General features: G+C 37.2%; 1 long non-coding RNA gene across 10 annotated transcripts; it reads right to left on the reverse strand.

Moving 5' to 3' along the window:
- Positions 1 to 12,122: 12,122 nt before the first annotated feature.
- On the reverse strand, positions 12,123 to 17,083 carry LOC110879661. 10 transcript variants are annotated; one of them, XR_004867861.1, is made up of 10 exons: positions 16,654 to 17,083; positions 16,389 to 16,570; positions 16,213 to 16,280; positions 16,018 to 16,078; positions 15,727 to 15,941; positions 15,105 to 15,271; positions 13,124 to 14,758; positions 12,952 to 13,037; positions 12,481 to 12,559; positions 12,123 to 12,406 (listed from the first exon to the last, which is right to left on the reverse strand). It is a non-coding gene; the product is annotated as an uncharacterized LOC110879661 (long non-coding RNA). The 10 variants fall into 10 exon arrangements; XR_002558864.2 differs by having other exon boundaries at positions 12,481 to 12,597; XR_002558860.2 differs by having other exon boundaries at positions 12,481 to 12,863; positions 16,654 to 17,082.
- Positions 17,084 to 19,467: the final 2,384 nt, after the last annotated feature.

Consider the following 19,467-nt stretch of genomic DNA (forward strand, 5'->3'; position numbering starts at 1 on the left):
AACCCAAGCCCCAAGGGCCACGCCCCAACCCAAGCCCACCCGAGGTGGTAGCTTGGACGCTTTCCCCCAACTCACGCCCCAACCCAAACCCCATACCTCGTAGTCTTATATCCAAATTTAAAGATTTGGTTATATTAAAAAAATTTATACTTGTAACCAGCTGGATGTACTAGGTGATAATAATTTACAAGAAATGATATTTTATATGTCTAGCACATGTGTCAATTATAGTAGAGGTATTTACAGCTTGTTTTGGCGTTTTATACGTAGAACCGTAAGCCAGTAACAATTTTATAGTTGTCTAGCAAATCGAACTGTTGAAAATTTAAAAAGAACTAACGGTTTAATTTCGTTTTAGTTTCATGATTTGAGCTTTCATCAAGCCTTTATATAAAATACATAATATATATCTATATCTATTTATTTAATGGTTAATAAATGAAATTTTTAAGCACATGTGTCGCTTTTATGGTGCCTTTTTAATCTTATTTTCCCGGCTCTCTCTCCTATTAGGGCTGTAAACGAGTCAAGCCGAGTCGAGCTATGGTGGGGTCGAGCTCAAGCTCGAAATTAATTCAGGCGGTTAAACTTGGCTTGACCTTTACGTCGGAGTTAAAGGACCCTAAGAACGAGCCAACGAGCCGAGCCATGGGCCGAGCCGAGCTTAGCTCGAGCTGGGCTTGGTTACAAAATGAGCCAGCTTGGTTCACGTCATCTCAAATTGAGTTGTTTTAACTAGTTTTTCTCGAGCTTCTTTCGAGCGAGCTACGAGTTGCGAGCGTTATGAACAGCCCTATCTCCTATTAACTAATGATAGACAAAATTGTAAAAATCAACATTTATGTTATACATAAACTGCACTTCATACATTTCACTATGAAATCGGCAAAAACCAACCTTTATATTCATATTTTGCTAAAGGTTGGTTTCCGACGATTTCATGGTGAAAGGTATAAAGTGTAATTTAGGTATAAGATAAAAGTTGATTTTTGCAATTTTGTCCTAATAATATTAAGTATTTGAACGACAAATTTGGCTCGAACCACTGGAGTATTATCGTGCAACCAAAGAAACCAGCCGATCATATCCATCTTCCCTAGGCAATAATGCCTATACACCAATTCAGGAGATAACCCAATAAATCTGGAAAAAACTTCTTTTGAGAATCGAACTCAAGACCTAATGGTCTCTAAGCCTTATCTCACGCCAAGATGTCGCTAGGGTATAATTCCATGGGTATTAAATAATAATATTAAATCTTAATTTTCTCTTGCTTCTCTCTTATTTATTTAATACTACTTTTCTAAACAATTTTCTTTTATAATATTACATATGGTTGGATCAATAATATTAAATCTTAATATAAAGAAAAGAATAGAGGAAATAACAAAAACACCTAGACAACTTTTTTATTTAATATTTTATTGATCAAACCATGTGTAATATAATATAAAAAAAAAGTTGTCTAGTTGTTAAAAATAGTTAATTAAGTTATTTAAAGCATTCGCATTGTAACCTCTATTCTATATAATATAAAGAAAAGAATAGAGGAAATAACAAAAACACCACCGCATTCGAATATTATTATAATAGAGAAAAATATAAATAAAATAAAGTACACCTCTGTATTTAGAGGTTCATATACAACCCTCTGTATTTATAAGTCGCAAACTAAACCCCTCGTGACGGTTTGATACTTTGAAATCAAACGATCGAAAGTACAAACTAAACCCGATGATTGGTTTCGACGCTTTAATGCGAATAAGAAATCGGTATCGTGCATGTTGTTACAACACTTGAAGCAAGTGTGAATTATCTAGTTTTGATGATGCAAGAATCAAAGTCACGTATCTTGACATTTTGAGGGTATAAGGGTAGACGAGGCACCCTTTCATGTACCCTAGTCCCCTCTAATCTTGTATTGGCACGTCTTTTTTTATCCTAAATTATCCTAACACCACTAAATCATTAGCAATACTTATTTCATCTATCCTAGAACCTAGGGTCCCACCCATTTACTTTATCTACCAATTATACACATTGTTTTCATGAACTTTCTTCTGGTTAATTTACCCTAAAACGTAACCTGCCCAAAGTACCCTACGGGGTGGCGGCAGCATACCGCTTAGGGTTACTACCCTAGAGCCATTACCCGTAACAAGTGTTTCTTGATACCACCCAAGCCATAAAGCTGATACCCGGATATTATTAGGGTGATGGGAGTTCGTCTTTCGACTCCCATCACAACTTGCCACCTCACAAATCCATCATTTATTTCATATAGTTCCTTAAAGGGAGGGGGTAAAGTTCGTTGGAGTTCCATACACCTTTTTGTTTGGTGCCTACACTCAGTTTAACATTTTAATTGTTGTATTTTTCTATAACATAATCAAGACACTAAATGTGTCGTGTAAGTAAAAGTTGATATAGCATCGTGCTGTCACTTAAGTAAGGACTACAAGTGTGATACACTTCAAACATGTGAAGCATAACCCATCCAAAAAACCGTATACTATCTAGATTTTCTCAGGGTACTATGATCTTCATGTTAAGAAAAATGAAAGGTGTGTGTTCGTTTAGGTACCCACTACCACAGCAATAAGCATATGACTAGGACATAGTACCCCATACGCATCTTTATTATATACTTTTCCAATGTTATGGGGTGTACAATACAATAGTGGACAAATTTACATCGATTAAGAAAATATCTAACAGAGAATAAAACTTTACTACGCAACATGAAAAGTTAATTGCATATTTGGTCCCTATACTTTACAAAATATTGCACTATTAACCCTTAACGTTAAATAATTACACAATTTGTTCCGATAAAGTTATAACTATAAGCTTATTCTCCTTTTTTTTTGAAAGGTGGCGATTCATTAAAAACGAAAACAAGCTTAAGCAAAAGCAAGATGCTCAAGCAGTAAGGTACATTACAAGGAATGGAGAAAGACCAGAAACATAGTATAATTTATGCGCCCAAACTGAATTCACGCCATATTGGCCACTCTAATTTTATTGCAGCCGCCCTTGAAGTAATCCATAAGTACGATAGAACTTTAATATCCCCGATTACTTTGAAGACCTGGTACACTTTGTTCTTAAAGATTGTTTCGTTGCGAGACAGCCATAAAGACCAACATACTGTCGCCACCACCAAGTAAATTGCCTTCCTTTTGATGCCTTTCAACCCAATATTCTTGATGAATTCAAGTAACTCCACTACGCTTAAAAGGTAACGCGGCAGAGGAACTTTTATCCATAGTGAGACTGCCGTCCACACTTGTTGAGTGAATTCGCATGTAATTTAGAAGATGGTCTGCAGATTCGATCCCGTTATTACACATCATACAACGATCCGAAGGAATTGGGACCCTGCGCCTGATTAATGCCACTCTTGTCGGAATTCGATCCCGTACTACCCTCCACATGAAGCAGTTAATTTTTTTTTGGAACCCAGTTGATCCACATCAGGTTTTTTGTTTTTGGAATATTAGGGATGCTATCAAGTTCACGTCGTACATCGCACATTTGAAAATCCGACTTCTGGTCACCCGAAACCCATTTCCATGCGTCTGGTTTATCAGTAATCTGCTGATTTTCCAGCAGCTGTGCGAGTATTACGTGCTCAGCAGTTGCAGAATGATTAATCCCCTCGGTGCTTCCACAGTCCCATGAGATTGAGCCCGTATGATTCGAATATTTCTGTTGCACGGTACTATATTTATTCTGTTCCAAAGAGAAGAGATTTGGAAATGTCTCTTTTAAGAGTTATCACCAGTCCATTTATCCAACCAGAAATATGTTTTATCACCTTTACTAATCTGGACTTTCAGCCTATTATCAACATTGATCGCATTGTTTCTCAGTGTTCTACCCACATTTGCTATATTTTTCCAAACTCCGCTTATAGAGTTTTTTAACGGGATAGAAAAAAGGCGTCTTGCATTTTGATGAATTGCCGATATGACCCGTACCCAAAGTTGTGATGGCTCGTTTTTGAATCTAACACACCATTTAATCAAAAGTGCTTTATTTGTTGATGCTAAGCTCCCAATACCTAACCCACCTTGTTCAACAGGTGCAACAACCTTAAACCACGGTGCCCAACATATTTTGTTATTATCGAGACATCCTCCCCAAAGAAACTTCCGTCTAATTTTCTCCAAGCGCTTGAGTACTTCCACTTGGGCATTAAAAAGTGAAAAGTAGTATGTGGGTAGGTTACCTAGCACCGCCTTAATCAAGGTGACCCTCCCTCCAAAAGACAAAGTTCTTGCTTTCCAAAGCGAGAGTTTTTTTCAAACCGTTCTACAACGGGTCTCCAATTTTTTATTAGGCCCATGTTGGCACCGACCGGAAGGCCAAGGTAGACAAACGGGAAGGCTCCTGCTTTGCAATCAAGTATAGATGCCATACGCGAGATCTCTCCATTATCAATACCGACCCCATACAACAAACTCTTTGAAAAGTTAACTTTTAGGCCGGATGCTAGGTGGAAACATCTAAGTAGACGTGCGAGATTGTGAAAGTTGGATTCGGACCATTCACCAATAAAAAGTACGTCATCCACGTATAGTAAATGTGAAAGTGTCGACCCCATGTTTGGTGTTTTTATACCTTTAAAGATATTCGTTTCTTTGGCACTTTCCGTTGCTACATGAAGTGCCTCCATAGCTATGATGAAGAGAGGTGGGGATAACGGGTCACCTTGTCTAACGCCCCTTTGAATATCGAATTCCAACGTAGGTGACCCATTGACCAAAACGGACAATCTAGCCGATGATAATAAGCCCATAACCCACTTCCTCCAAAGACACGAGAAGGCCATTTGTTCCATTACCGAATCTAAGAAGTCCCAATTTAGCGAATCGAACGCCTTTTCGAAATCCACCTTGAAAATCAATGCCTTCCGTTTTGTCGTTTTGGTCCATGATACAACCTCGTTAACCATCAACGGTCCTTCAAGTATGCTTCTACCTTCGACATACGCGGTTTGTGTATCGCTCACCACCGCCCCAATCACATTTTTCAATCTAGAAGCAAGTATTTTTGATATGCACCCTATGAGACTTATAGGTCGAAAGTTGTTTGTTGTTTGAGGGTTAGCGATCTTTGGTATAAGGGCGCTAAAGCTGGAATTACATCCCCTGCTCAATGTTCCATGTACATAAAAATGATCCATCATATTGTACAAGTCCATTTCAAAAATATCCCAAAATGATTTGAGAAATTTGAAAGTGAACCCGCCGGGCCCGGGTGCCTTTTCATTGCCACAGCCCCAAACCGCTTCTTTAATCTCTTCTTTCGAGAATCGCTTCACTACAGGCCTGATTGTGAACGAGTAAGCCGCTTGAAACCATTATTAATAAATTCCGGCCTATGAAAGGAGTCTTCTTCTGTAAACACGTATTGAAAGTATTCTTTTATACCCTTCTTTAGTTCTTCTGGCTGCGAAACCCATACCCCGTCGAAACTGAGCCCATTGATCCTACTGTTTGTTTTTTTTATGACTTTTGAGCATTCCATGGAAGAAGGATGAGTTTTCATCCCCCTCTTGCATCCATTTCACCTTAGCCCTCTGTTTCAGATCCTCCAAGCTATTATTTTCTATTTCATTGATCGCTTTTAGCCAAGATTCTCGTTCTTTGACCTCCACCTCTGATAAAACCGAACTTTCAGCTTTATTATCCAGAATAGCAACCTTGTTTTTTAGGTCCTGTAACAAACCATTGTTCTTCCTAGCTTTCATCTCTTCACACCACGGATTGATGACCACTTTAATTGCCTTAAGTCTCGTTGCCATCAATTTATCCGGAGGCTGAAAAGAGGCAATGCTTTGTACGAACTATGAACTAGATCCGCTAAACCGTCTTCCTTGAGCCAGGAGTTAAAAAACAGAAAGGGGTTTTCCAAAGTGCACATTTGAGCATAGTAAAAGTAAAGGTCTGTGATCTGACCTATACCGAGGTAGACCGATAAGCTTCGCCGAAGGACACATGGATAAGAACGAATGGCACACCAGAACCCTATCAATGTAGCTGAACTTTTTACCATCGTTTGTCATAAATGTGAAGGAACACCCCAACAAGGAGTATTCTGACAATCCGGCAGTATTTATAAAGCCATTAAAATCCGCTGCAGTTTCTGAACAAAACTGTAAGTTTCTTCTTTCGCCTAGGATTCGGACACAGTTAAAATCTCCAAGAAAGATCCATGAACCCGTATGAGAGTTCATAAGTGGATATAGTTCTGCTCATAATTGTTTCTTTTGATTTTTATCATGGGGCGCATACACATTTACCACAATTAAATCCCCCACCAAATCACAAAGGGTACTAATAGTGGCAAGAAAAAATCTATTACGAACCGATGCGTTTTTCCGAAAGATCAGCGGGTCCCAAATGTTTAGTAACCCCCCCCCCCCCCCGACCTGCCACTGGCATAAACAGAGTCAAAATCAAAAGATGTATTACCCCAGAAAGAGCTGACCTGGATGTTAGAGGAATCCAACATTTGGGTTTCCTGGATTCCGATGAAACTGAGATTGTTGCTTCTTTTCAGATTACGGACGTGCTCTGCCTTTTTAGCGTCACATGCCCCCCTAATATTTGTCCATAGGAAATTCATTGTTGACCATTTGACTCCTGTGCCCCCAAAACCTGCACTCTGATTGCACCAGTACAGCCAAAAACCTTGAAACCTACTTCTTCACCAACGGCCACTGTAGAAACAACTTCTTTGTCAACATCTCCAATTGCGACTTCCGGCTGACTACTCGAGCTAGCCTCAGATCCACAGGAACCTGTCGATTTTGCTCTGTATCTGCGTGATTCTCCATTTTTTCCTGCCCATAAAGTATCCTTCATGCGCATTGAGGGAAATTTAAATTTCGATTTTCGATTGGCACCTTTCTTTGCAGCAGATGGGGAAATAAGTCTGGTGTTGTTGGATGGAGAAGATGGAGGAATATTGAGGTCTATTTTATTCCGCTGTGCATTTGCCACTTCTTCATTTAACTCATGCAAGTTAAAAGGATCTGGGGAAGACTGATTATTATTTTTATTCGTATCATTCACAGGCCCAATAGGTGGGGTATCATCGACAACCTCTTGATCCATAACTAGCCCATTAAGGCCCATGTCACTCCACACCTTGTTGTTTTCGTTGGGCCCTTTAAAAGGTAGGGGTGGAGGAGTTACAAGTGGGCTCAAGATATCAGTATGTCCATTGGAGACAGGCATGGCCCACCTTATTATTGTCAGACTTTTGTGCAGAGTTTCTAGGAGTCTCATTATTGACATGCTCATGGGAAACATGCATCACTTTACCGCTTTTTAAATTTTCTGCACATCCCGAAACAGACCTTTCCTCTCCAACATTACCGTCGAAAAATCCCGACTGAACACTGGCCGATGACTTTTCGAATTCCTCCCGATCATCCGAAAATATCGGACAAGGCGATGAAATCGTATCTACATCCTCTGTAATCAGGATTTCATAAGAGTACCTGTTCCAAGCGATTTTAAGTTTGTTATTTATCCGCCCAACATCATTGGTAAGGATCCCCACGGTGCTGATGGAGAGATTTCGATCGTTGTCGCACGCTTTAGAGGGTAATACTACCTTCCCTAGCATGCCGCCTATCTGATCAAAGATTGTTGGCCCCCAAAATTGCAACGGAACCCCCCCGGATGCTGATTCTGGCTAGTCTCTGAAATGGCAAGTGACGTCCATCCGAGACATGAAGTGTTGAGAACCATTTCTCCCATAGTTCTTCTTGTTGGTTTAAAAACTCCATTGCCTCTTGCTGATCGGTGAATGTTAAAAGCAGTCTCAGTCCCCCGAGATACCGAATTTTAAATCCATTTAAACCGTCAGCTTCCAGCAGTGTGTCGTGATCCTTCAGGTCGTACGGGTTCCTTAGTTCCGCCGCTAATGATGTGCCTCTCCATCTCTTCGACTACTCACTTTCAGCAACATGTATTTCCAACGTTTTCTCCGGCACTATAGCATGTTTGATACCTATCGTGACATCTGCAAAGGTTCTCTCATCAACCGCTTGTCTTGGTTGAACACATGTTTTTGCAGCCGCAGTGGTGATTCTGGCGTTATTTCCTCGTGTGATAGCTTCCCGACTGTCATATTGCACGGGTTGTTTCTTCGGCGGGTGCTTATGTTCTTGCCTCCCAGCTCCTTTCACAAACTTGGCTGGACTTGCAAAAATTTTCCTGTGATCAATTCTCACCGTGCACAGATCATCGACCATTGCCTGTGCATCTCTTATGTATGTGAATCTCACGAACGCAAAAGTATTCCCCATCTTGTCTCTTTTCCTTGGCACGTATGCATCCGTCATTGCTCCGAACTCACTGAAAATCTCCCAAAGAAGATAGCTCGAACAATCGTCAGGTAGATGACCGATGAAGAAGGTAGTTTCGGGCGGTCTTCTGTTGTTTCTTTCATCATTGATAAGTCGTCTACCTTTGTATATCACCACCTGCCATCTCTCTTCTTGTCTTCCTCCATATCGTCGGTTGTCTTCTGGTCTCCTCCCTCTTTCCATACTTGAAATATAAGTTATGCTTATTCTCCTATATATTAAAAAGAGAAGTTTGTGAATAGGATCTCACCATTTAAAGCTTGCACTCCATTCAAAGCTTGCCATCTTCTCCATTCAAAGCTTACCACGTGGCAAGTTTTTTTTTCCCATTTATCCATCTTTTATCAAAATACCGGTACGGTCCTGTTCGGTCTCGGTACATGAAGGTAAAAATCGGTACCAGCCTGTTACAGAAAATATCAAATGTCAGTACCGAATTAATATTGAAAATTTTTAGTTCGGGAAATTCAGTACTCCTAACCAATACCATTTCCTCATCCCTGATCACGTGTATCGTACAAACATCAACGGTATCGTACAACTTTTTATTGATTTTCTTCAACTTTTAGTGTTTCCTTTTTTTTAGTTTCAGCGCTAGGGATGAGCTCGGTGCTAACCGATACTAAATCGGTACTGGTACCGAAAATGCCGGTTACGGTACGGTATACGAAGGTAAAAATTGGTAGCAAACCGGTACAAGGATCGCTAAAATTTGCTACCGAATTGACTTAAAATCTTTCGGTTCAGGAAATTCGGTATTTTTTTCCATTTATCCATCTTTTATCAAAATACCGGTACGGTCCTGTTCGGTCTCGGTACATGAAGGTAAAAACCGGCACCAACCTGATACAGAAAACATCAAACACATCGATACCGAATTGATATTGCAAATTTTTAGTTCGGGAAATTCGGTACTCCTAACCAATACCATTTGATCATCTCTGATCACGGGTACCGTACAAGCACCAACGGTATCGTACAACTTTTTTTTATTGATTTTCTTCAATTTTTAGTGTTTTATTTTTTTAGTTTAAGGGGTAGGGATGAGCTCGATGCCAACCGATACTAAATTGGTACTGGTACCGAAAATACTGGTTATGGTACAGGTATATGAAGGTAAAAACTGGTAGCAAACCGTTACCCGGAACGCCAAAAGTTGCTACCGAATTGACAATAAATCTTTCGGTTCGGGAAATTTGGTACCGGTACCCAATACCATTTGCTCGTCTCTGACCACGAGTGTCATACGAACAACATCATTACCATAAAACTTTTTTGTTGATTTTCTTTCGGTTATCTTATACTATTTTTTTTCTACATTTTCTTTTTATTCTTGTCAGCGGTTCTGTGCGTAACGCGCTCGTAGTGATTTCAAAACACATGTAACACACAAACTAAATGACAAAAGAAGTTCGCCGCAACGCGGCCATAGTGATAAACCTAGTTTACTTAAAACGTCTTCCTTTATCAATAGTACCCCTCTTATAAATATTTCTGTATTTGTATTATCTGTCTAACAAAAAACGGAAAATTACGAAAATATCGGTTGACCAAGACACTTTTCAAAAATGTCAACCTCCTGCGTCGGTGGAGAGGCGCATCGGCGTGGGATGCGTCCGGCAAGCACGGGATGTGTCCGGCAAGCACGGGATGCGTCCGGCAAGCACGGGATGCGTCAGGCAAGCATGAGATGCGTCCTTGGAACGAGGCATGACGCACGGGATGCGTCCGGCGAGTTTCTGAAGCGTCCGGCGAGTTACAGGTTTCCAGCGAGGTTTCCGGCGAAGGTTTCCAAGTGAAGAATGCAGCGGGCAAAACACCAAAGGAAATATTCACTGTAAACCACGAGGATCTATTTTACCAAGGTGAGAAGTGGATAAAAGAATCAATTAATTGGTCCACGGTGGCAGCTTCACTTGTAGCTTCTGTATCATTTTCGGTTGCCATTTCAATTCCTGGTGAGTATGACCAGAACAAAGGTTTTCCTCTATTAATCAGAAACAACCACTTCATTTATTTCATTATATCTGATGCCTTGTCTTTCTTGTTGTCTGCAACTCGCCGGAAAACTCGTCGGATGCTTTAGAAACTCGCCGGACGCATCCCGTGCGTCATGCCTCGCTCCAAGGACGCATCCCATGGCCACGTGTTCATTTTTATTGGGTTTTGCTCTACGGACGCATCTCGTGCTTGCCGGACGCATCCCACGCTGATGCGCCTCTCCACCAACGCAGGAGGTTGACATTTTTGAAAAGTGTCTGGGTCAACCAATATTTCATAATTTTCCCAATAAAAAATATGCTACTATGATGAGCCAATTTTATTGTTAACTAATAAAAATATTAACCGGACTAATTATAACTTTAGTTAAGGGAAAGGTGTTACTTTGCACACAAGCTTATGAGCAATTAGTTGTCAATGAGGGGCATGAAAAGTGATTGTCTAGGTATCACACTAAAGGGTTAAATTATAAGGTTGCTTATATCTTTTTGTCTTTGCTTCACCTAATTTGGGTGATGTTTAAAACACATATGTGCTATCCCTTTAGTGTTTTTCTAGAAACTAATTAGTTAACCCTAAATTAGTTAACTATTAAGTCCTAGGCCTGAAAAGAAAACCGAATTAATCAAACTAAAATAACTGAAGCAAACCAAACCAAAAACCTATGACCCACTTAGTGTTTTTTCTAGAAACCAATTCTTATGATTCGGTTTCATATATAACTAGTTTAATACCCGTCCGGTGGACGGGTTACGTTCAACAGCGTAAAAAAAGCTAAGTTTTATTAAGTGCAGACAAATATGATCTGATCAAACATCAATATAATATCATAAATATGAGTTAATAACTTGCCATGAATTGAAAACAAAATACTTATATCTGCAACTGCACTTTTCAATTCCAATACTTATATGTGCAACCACACTTTTCAATTACACTATTTTCACTTTCTAGGCTAGTCCACCCATCCATGTTTCTTTTTAAGGCTTTGGAGACTGTTTACGGTTTGCACCATGTTTTTGAGATACCTTTTATACTTCTGTGGGTACCAACTTCCAAAGGATCGGCCTTCTTATTGAAATACCATATAACTTAGTTCCAAATCAGTTGATACTATAACCCATGAATCGAGTAAATTGGTTCGAGATATAGATCCGTATCTAATATATAAAATGATTGTCAAAATCTGATGATTTGAAGCACTAAATTAAATTGTTCATATCATAAAAAAGGGGCAAATCTATATAGATTAAAATGCTAATATTATGGTTATATCCATTAATAACACAAATAGTCACCAAGTAATAATGTACGGTAAAGAAAAGCGAAAATGTGTGGAATGATTCATCAAACATGCACACACTACGCACATCTTATTTAATTGGGATAAGTAGGAGTAAGTTTGGATAAAACGACCAACTTCCATTTAAAACATACAGAACTCCATACGCATCGGTTGGATAATATTAATTAACTATTATCTATATGCAATATTTATATGAACCAAAAAATGGCAAAACTAACTTTATTTAAACTTCAAATGGTTGTTGTAGTTCAATTTTCCAGCCAACTATAGCATTAAAATGAATGTTGATTACACTGATCATGTGCTTAAGAAGTAATTGTCCAAATTTGGGGTCCCTTTTTGTAACAGTGTGCCTGGGACATGGAAAGATATTTGTGTGGCTGAAAAGGATATTCAATTAAACATAGAACATACACCGGCAAGGAGTTGGGCAAAAGTTACAATTTATAATAGAATACATACATTAAAATCAATCCACATTTCCCAACTCAAAGAAACAAACCTTGATCTATTCTTTATCCAAAAGATAGCACCTTCCTTAATCAACTCAACGATTTTAGGGGCTGGAATATTGTTATGTTGTTGTCGTTTTCCGTTTCTACATTTCCACAATCTCCAAAATGTCACGAACACCACAACTCCAACCACATTCTTCCAAGTCTTCGACCCAGTTTTGGATTTAACAAACTCCAGAACTTCTTCGACCCGGTCTGCACAATACTCATTTATGTATGCTATATATTATATATATATCTTATACAGAAATTTAAGACTAAGGACTTACCAAACAGAAGACTTTTTGAAAACTGCTACTGCTAAGAACTTCTTGTGATATGTGCCATGTCATGCAGCCACCATACCATCTCACATGCATTGCCCACGTTCATTTATATTATTATTTCTAGTTATTTCATGCAGTAGGTTAGTAGTAGTGGTTACTGGTTTTATATATTCCAAGTTAGTGGGTGGTTTCCCATGTTCCCATGTTCATGCATTTCGTAAATTCTTGTAGCTTATAAGGCAATTGTTTTTGGTTGAAGAAAGTATGAAGAAGAAATTATCTAAAACTCTCATCCATTTTCTAATCTGGATTCCTCCTATTTTCTTTAGGCCAATCGATTAATGGTTGGAACCACAACATTTTGCTTCTTTTCTTCTCCTTTTCAACTAAGATTATTCATTAACACTCTCAATAAGAACTATAGTGCTTAAAGATAAGATAAACATTGTGTTTTAAGAGTAAATTTTCGCTTACCAGTTGACGATTCTTACATAATTTCATCTGTTATAGCTTTAAGAGGACGCTAAACCTTCCTTTACACGAAGAACCACCCTGATCAGCTGCAAAAACCCTTCACATATAAGATTATGACTCCTTTCTATTACAAATCAACCTTTGAGGGTAATTTTGGGACGTGGTTTCTTACCATGTGTCGTTACCCGTGACTCCGTGAGCATCCAATGTCACACAAACCATTCATTCGGATGCCTACAAGCAAAGTGCAACTTTCCATCATATTTTATAAGTCTACACAAAACCCATTCCGACCCTATCCATTTTAAGAAACCCGTTTTTACACAAACTAAAATGCTCATATCTTTTAAACGAATCAGCATGACCCATACCCATTTATCCAGTTAGACCAGTTACCAAAATAACACACATATTAAAAACTACTCCCATTACAAACTTAGAAAATATCTCACTTTAAATTTTATGTTTCGAATAACAAATGAGATACATAAAGTCACCACTCTACAAACAACAGGGCTGCAATATTATTTGCTGGATACAAACTCGTCACCAACACTAAAACTTGGTATCTAAGATCACCTTCTCGAATTGCCAGATTCGAGTTAGCAGTGACAAATGACTGGATTCAAACAGAAAATAACCAAGATAATTTCATAAACAAATTCACCACCACCTCTTTCATTCGTAACACTTAACAAAAGTAGATTTATTAGACGGTAACAGACACGCTAACGTAACAATTGGCTAAAATGGAATCACGGACTGCAAAACCATTAAAAAAAAGAACTGCTTAAATGGGTCACGACTGATTACAGCGGGGTGTTGGATGATCCGAACAACTGAGCTCCTCTTCATTCATGGGCATCCTTATAAAATCAACAACTGGGCCATGTATCATGCCTGTTGATGTTACTGATTTCAAAGCCCAATCATGTCTGTGTATTCAGTCAAAAATGTATGGACCTATTACCATGCCTTTAATGGTTATTTTTTATCCCGAAACTAAACAGCTGAATTCTAATATCATCTAAGTTAGTAAACACCAATATAATATCATAAAAAATGAGTTAATAATTTGCCATGTATTGAAAACAACATACTTACATCTGCAACTGTACTTTTCAATTCCACTTCACATATGAGTTGAAGAGGTAGCCTCAACTCCTTTTACCAGCACCAAGGTTTCATAAACTACTCAAAATGATAGGTCACCACTTTTTTTACATCTAAAAAGGAGTGGTATTGGTGCTTATGATGCCATTTATGTAACACCCTTTTTGATTTAAATCCTCTGGTGATGACTTGTGACTTCTAATAAGTGAATGGCTTCCTTGTAGCATTAAAAGTTTGAAAAAACATGGGTTCAAGTATTTTTTTTCTTTGCATTTTTAACAACAATATTATTTGTTTTAAAAAGAGTCAAAATGTGTGATACTCAGTCGGTAAAAAAATGTTTTTTTATCAGTGGCCGGGTGCTTTAATGTCATAATGGCATCACTATATATAATTGCATTCTAAACAAAACCCATCAGATAAAAAGCATACCTTTGATTTGTAGTGATAAAACATTACCCAATCTTTAAATATATGATGTTTTTATACTAACAGGTGGTACCTGCAGTTTTGAAGCACTTGAGCATATTTAAATTTCAATCCCTGGTGAGTTACTATGTAAAAATGATATCGAGTTTCCACATCTTCTTGAGTATGACGTCTCATATGCCCAACTTCCACAGCATCATACAAAAGGATGGAGTCTTGTGGACTTATATCTACACTATTTTAAATTAGCAAACTATTGATATACCTGCAACAAAACCATTGAAAAAAAAGATTAATAAACATAAATGCCACATCATCATGAGTTGAGTTGGTTAGTTACTACATGTGGACACGAAACGAACTGTGATCCTTATTAAAAGAATGATTGTAACAATTAAATATGACAAATTTTTCAGACGAACACAAATCTTCCATCTTTCATTAACGTTTTCATAATTCATATAAAATGACCTTAGATCGAGGTGGAACACCTACGGAAAGATTAAAAAAACTTATTATTTACCAAGGATATTGAAACTTAACGCAAGGTATCCATTGATGGTTGAAGATAAAACTTATTATTTACTAAGGACAGCACATGGGATGCATACATAGAGTGATTGATACGCTGAGAAGAAATGTGTGATTCAAATGAAGAATTGCATTCTTTTTAAGGCAGGACCATAATTTGAAAGAACCCCAACATTATCATTATGACTTTTTGAAGATGATACTTGGCTATCGAGTAATAATGGTTGTTCAAACCATGGATCAACGCCTACAAAATACATGATATCCGTAAGATGATAACGTTTAAAAAATAATGGGTTGAGATTTAGAAGTGGCCATTTCGACCCATTTAGTTATTAATAGGTCGATAAGTTGGTTAGCATCTCAAACAACTCAAGTTGGTCAAATCAAGATAATTAGATAAAAAGGGAACCATTCAAATCACACTGTTTATATTAAAGAATTTAAATTATTAGTGTAACAATAAATTAATAATTAACGCATGTTTCATAATAAAATTTAACAAATTTAACATATTTAAAAAATAAAAATAAAAACCTTCAATTGTGCCAAAGGTGTTAGCAAGTTCAACTCAACCCTTTTTGACACCCTATCTCGGTCCGTTTTGACTTCGAGACACATACTAAAAAGTGATATATCTTTTTATTCAACCGTTTGACCCACTACCCAACCTGGCTAACCTCCATAGTCTTCTCTACTCACATATTTTACTAAGAGTGTTCAACGCACTCAAAACGCCAAATGGAGTCCCACCACCACCTCCACCTCCACAACCGCAGCCGCCTCCACGATGACATGAGGATAGAGAATGCTGGTGGTGGAATTCGCAATTTTCAAGATCCTTAAAAGCTCAGAGTAAGAGGAGCATCATGACCTTCAAAAGTGTACTACCTTGCACCAGTTGCAACATCCCATACCTATGGAATTACATAATCTTGATTATTAGCATAATTAGTGATTATTGCTTATATCTAATTGATTGTAAACAATTACCTTCGGAACTCAGACTCTCAATATCCACTCTTGGGTTCCTACTCACCATAACCTGTACCTTCTGATATTACCCACAATTAATAATCATATAAGTTAAAAGAAGTGTACAATAGAGAATAACTATAAACTGTAGTAAATTTATCTACTCAAATCCTACGCATTTGAGTTATTTCCATCATTAGAAAATTTATATACCCAGATCTGATCATTCTATCCTTTTCATGTTTCGCAACATCCAGCAAACATGACTCAACAACCAATTCCTACACATAAACATCCGTATTAGGCTATTTCAACTAAGAATTCCATAAAACCTAAAAAACAGTTAAATTAGTAACTAAAACCATTGAAATACGAGAGATTGCACTCACCGAGTAGGGCATAGAAACAGGGCGACCATGGCAAGAACGAATGACCCAAAAAAGAAGTAAAACTCATAAATACCCCCCAATCACTTTGTACGTCAAAGAAGTCCCTTTGTACACCACATCCATTCCGTTTCAGGCAAAGTGATACCGCCAATTGCTGCAAGCAGTGAGTGACTGATGATTCGCTAACAAAAAAATGAATACATCAAATCAGTGATGAAATTTAGATGATAGAGAATGTTCGAGGTGAGATGGAACAGAAACCTACCAGAGATTAAACGGAGAAGATGAGAAAATAGATAAGTAATATAGCACCATGAAGGAAGAAAATGAGAAATTGTAGTGACGGCTGAATAACATTGGTTCAGAATCACTGAGGATTTGCAGGTTTGATTAACTACTTCGCAATGAAGTAGTAGGGTTTACCAATCGACTCCAATTGATTGTAAAGTTGGAAGGATTTGGGGGAACATTCAAAGAATGTAAATATGAGAATGAGAATGGAAGGTTTGGTGAGAGGATCAATAAAATAACCTACTGGAGGTGCGGTTGTAGCAGCAAGGATTTAGGAGGAGAAAAAGGAGAGTGGGGTGAACTGACGATGCCAATAAACCGCCAAGAACTGCCACAATGACGGTTAAAAAATAGAGTTTATAGGGCTGAGATATCATCTCAGCATGATCCAATGATGGATATTGATTTGGATGGTGGTTAGACTTAATGGGTTCCACATATATATATATATATATATATATATATATATATATATATATATATAATTGCATCCATCATCAACCGGATCGAACCTATTTACCAAAACGGGTTGCCGATTGGTTTTGAGACAACAATAACTTAAACATTTCGGTTTCGGTTCGGTGAAGGCTCAAAACTGATTAACCGCCCAACCTTTCATACCCATGTCCACTTTTGGGTGAGCCAACTTATGCTTTTTTTAGTTTTTCAAAATTTTATTAGTTTAATTTCAATTAACTCCAATAACAAAGTTACGAGTCTGTGATCTTGAGTGTGAAGTGCAACTGACACATTGTGGGAGTGGAGCGAAAAGCCAAAATTGTGACCTTCAGTCCTTCACCCTAAAGATGCATGAAAATAAGTAATCGAGGACTTTAGTGTTTAGTTTATGAATTGTTGAAATTTGATTTAAGACTTTAATGTCTTATCGTCTAGGGGTTTTTTTTTTAGTATATATTTCATTGTGTTGTTGAAATTTGTTTTAGGACTTTACGTTATGCAAATTGTTGTTTAAATTTTAAAGTAAATATCCGTGATACCGGTTCCGATTTTTATATGTGAATGTATACTTGAATTTCTTGACAATCTTTTATTAAGAAACTTTGAGGATTGGTTCATTTTTCTATCTTCATTGTAATTGTTTCGTCCAAACAATAAGCTTTGCGCTACACCGTGATTCTGATTCCGATATCTTGAACGTATTTTTGTACCAAACAGTAGGCTTTGCAAGAAACCGTTATCGCGGTTCCGATATATATACTTGAATTTCTTGACATTCTTTTTTTTAAGAAACTTTGCGTATTGATTCGTTTGTATACTTGATCGTATAGGCTTCACGCGAAACTGTGCTTCTGGTTCTGAAATCCGATAGTATTTTTTTCCTAACAAACAGTAGCCTTTACGCGCATTATACCTTATGTTTAGGCATGTTGTTGCTATATAATAACTATACAACAAGAATAGTTGAATGGTTTAATATACGCTTACGTTTAGACTATCACTTGACTAGGTGTTCGTCATACCAAACCATTATATATTTATGTAAGCCATTGTTAAAAAAAGTCATATTTATGTAAAGAAATTTCAAGGAAAAATAACCAGTTAGGAAGGAAAAAATAATCAGTAAGGAACTGCATGGAGCAATTTGTCTTATTTATGGCTTAAAACCAGTTTGGATTGAAACCTGCCATTTTCAGCATGGATGAAAAGGGTCGAGCCAGAATGACTGCACACACATGTTGCCATTCTTTCTTTCTAAAAATTATAGATAATTGATGCTTTAATGTTGCCTTTCTTTCTTTTTAGACATTCATATGGGAATACGTTTTTACAAACAATCAGATCAAATGAGAAATATTTTAATGGTGTGAATGTATCGTTGCTGCATTTTGTTATGTACGTATTGAGTTGATTTCCTTTTTGAAAAGATTGTTTTCATAATCAACATCCCGCCATAACGCGCAGGTTAACGTACAACTCGTTAAGAAAAAAAATTCAAATAGCCATTTTAATCTTTTGATCAAGTATGTATACCACTACGTTATCCTCTCTAAATACTTACGGGGTTGAACCATTTAATTTATATACACAACATATGTAAAACAAAAAACTACATATAGCTACACAAACATAATACAAAAACAACAATTTTTGCAGAGTATCCACCAAGTTAGTAGAAACCACATCGACGATTTTTTTATTAGATGAATTGTTAAGAAAAAGATATCACGTGACAACGAAAAATGCTATAATTTGAGTTAGAAACACCTAAAGAAAATATATAATAGGGATTCACAGCAATAAAGTGTAGTTAGCGACTTTCATGGTTTCCTGTTAATATAGTAATTCTTTGTGGATAACGCTCTTTAGGGGCTACCAAAAGCTAAAATGACAGCAAGACTTGTATAAAAATTGAAGCGGTTTAAAAATATTTTCATGCAATATATAATCAACATTGCAACCATTGAAAAAGTAAAAAACGAACACGAACAAATGTGATTTTTTAAAATGTATTTTGTGTGAGGAAATAACTATAGTATAGATCAAAGAGATACTAATTATTGAAAGTTTAATATTACAATATTTTGTAATTGTATTTTGAAATGTGAACCTTAGAGGTATTTCGGCAACATAAATTTTGCAATCGTATTTGATATTTGATATTATTTACAATGTAACTAATATGTTTCAGAACAACCCGTTTGACCCAACACAACAAAAAATCACATATTTTTGTTTAAAACAAAACTTCTTTGACCTATCCATTTTGGCATCTTTTGAATATTGGATTTTCTATGCGTTAAGAAGATCCTAAATCCTTACATCATCA

The sequence above is a fragment of the Helianthus annuus genome, chromosome 9 (genome assembly GCF_002127325.2).
Source record: "Helianthus annuus cultivar XRQ/B chromosome 9, HanXRQr2.0-SUNRISE, whole genome shotgun sequence".
NCBI classification, from domain to species: domain Eukaryota; kingdom Viridiplantae; phylum Streptophyta; class Magnoliopsida; order Asterales; family Asteraceae; genus Helianthus; species Helianthus annuus.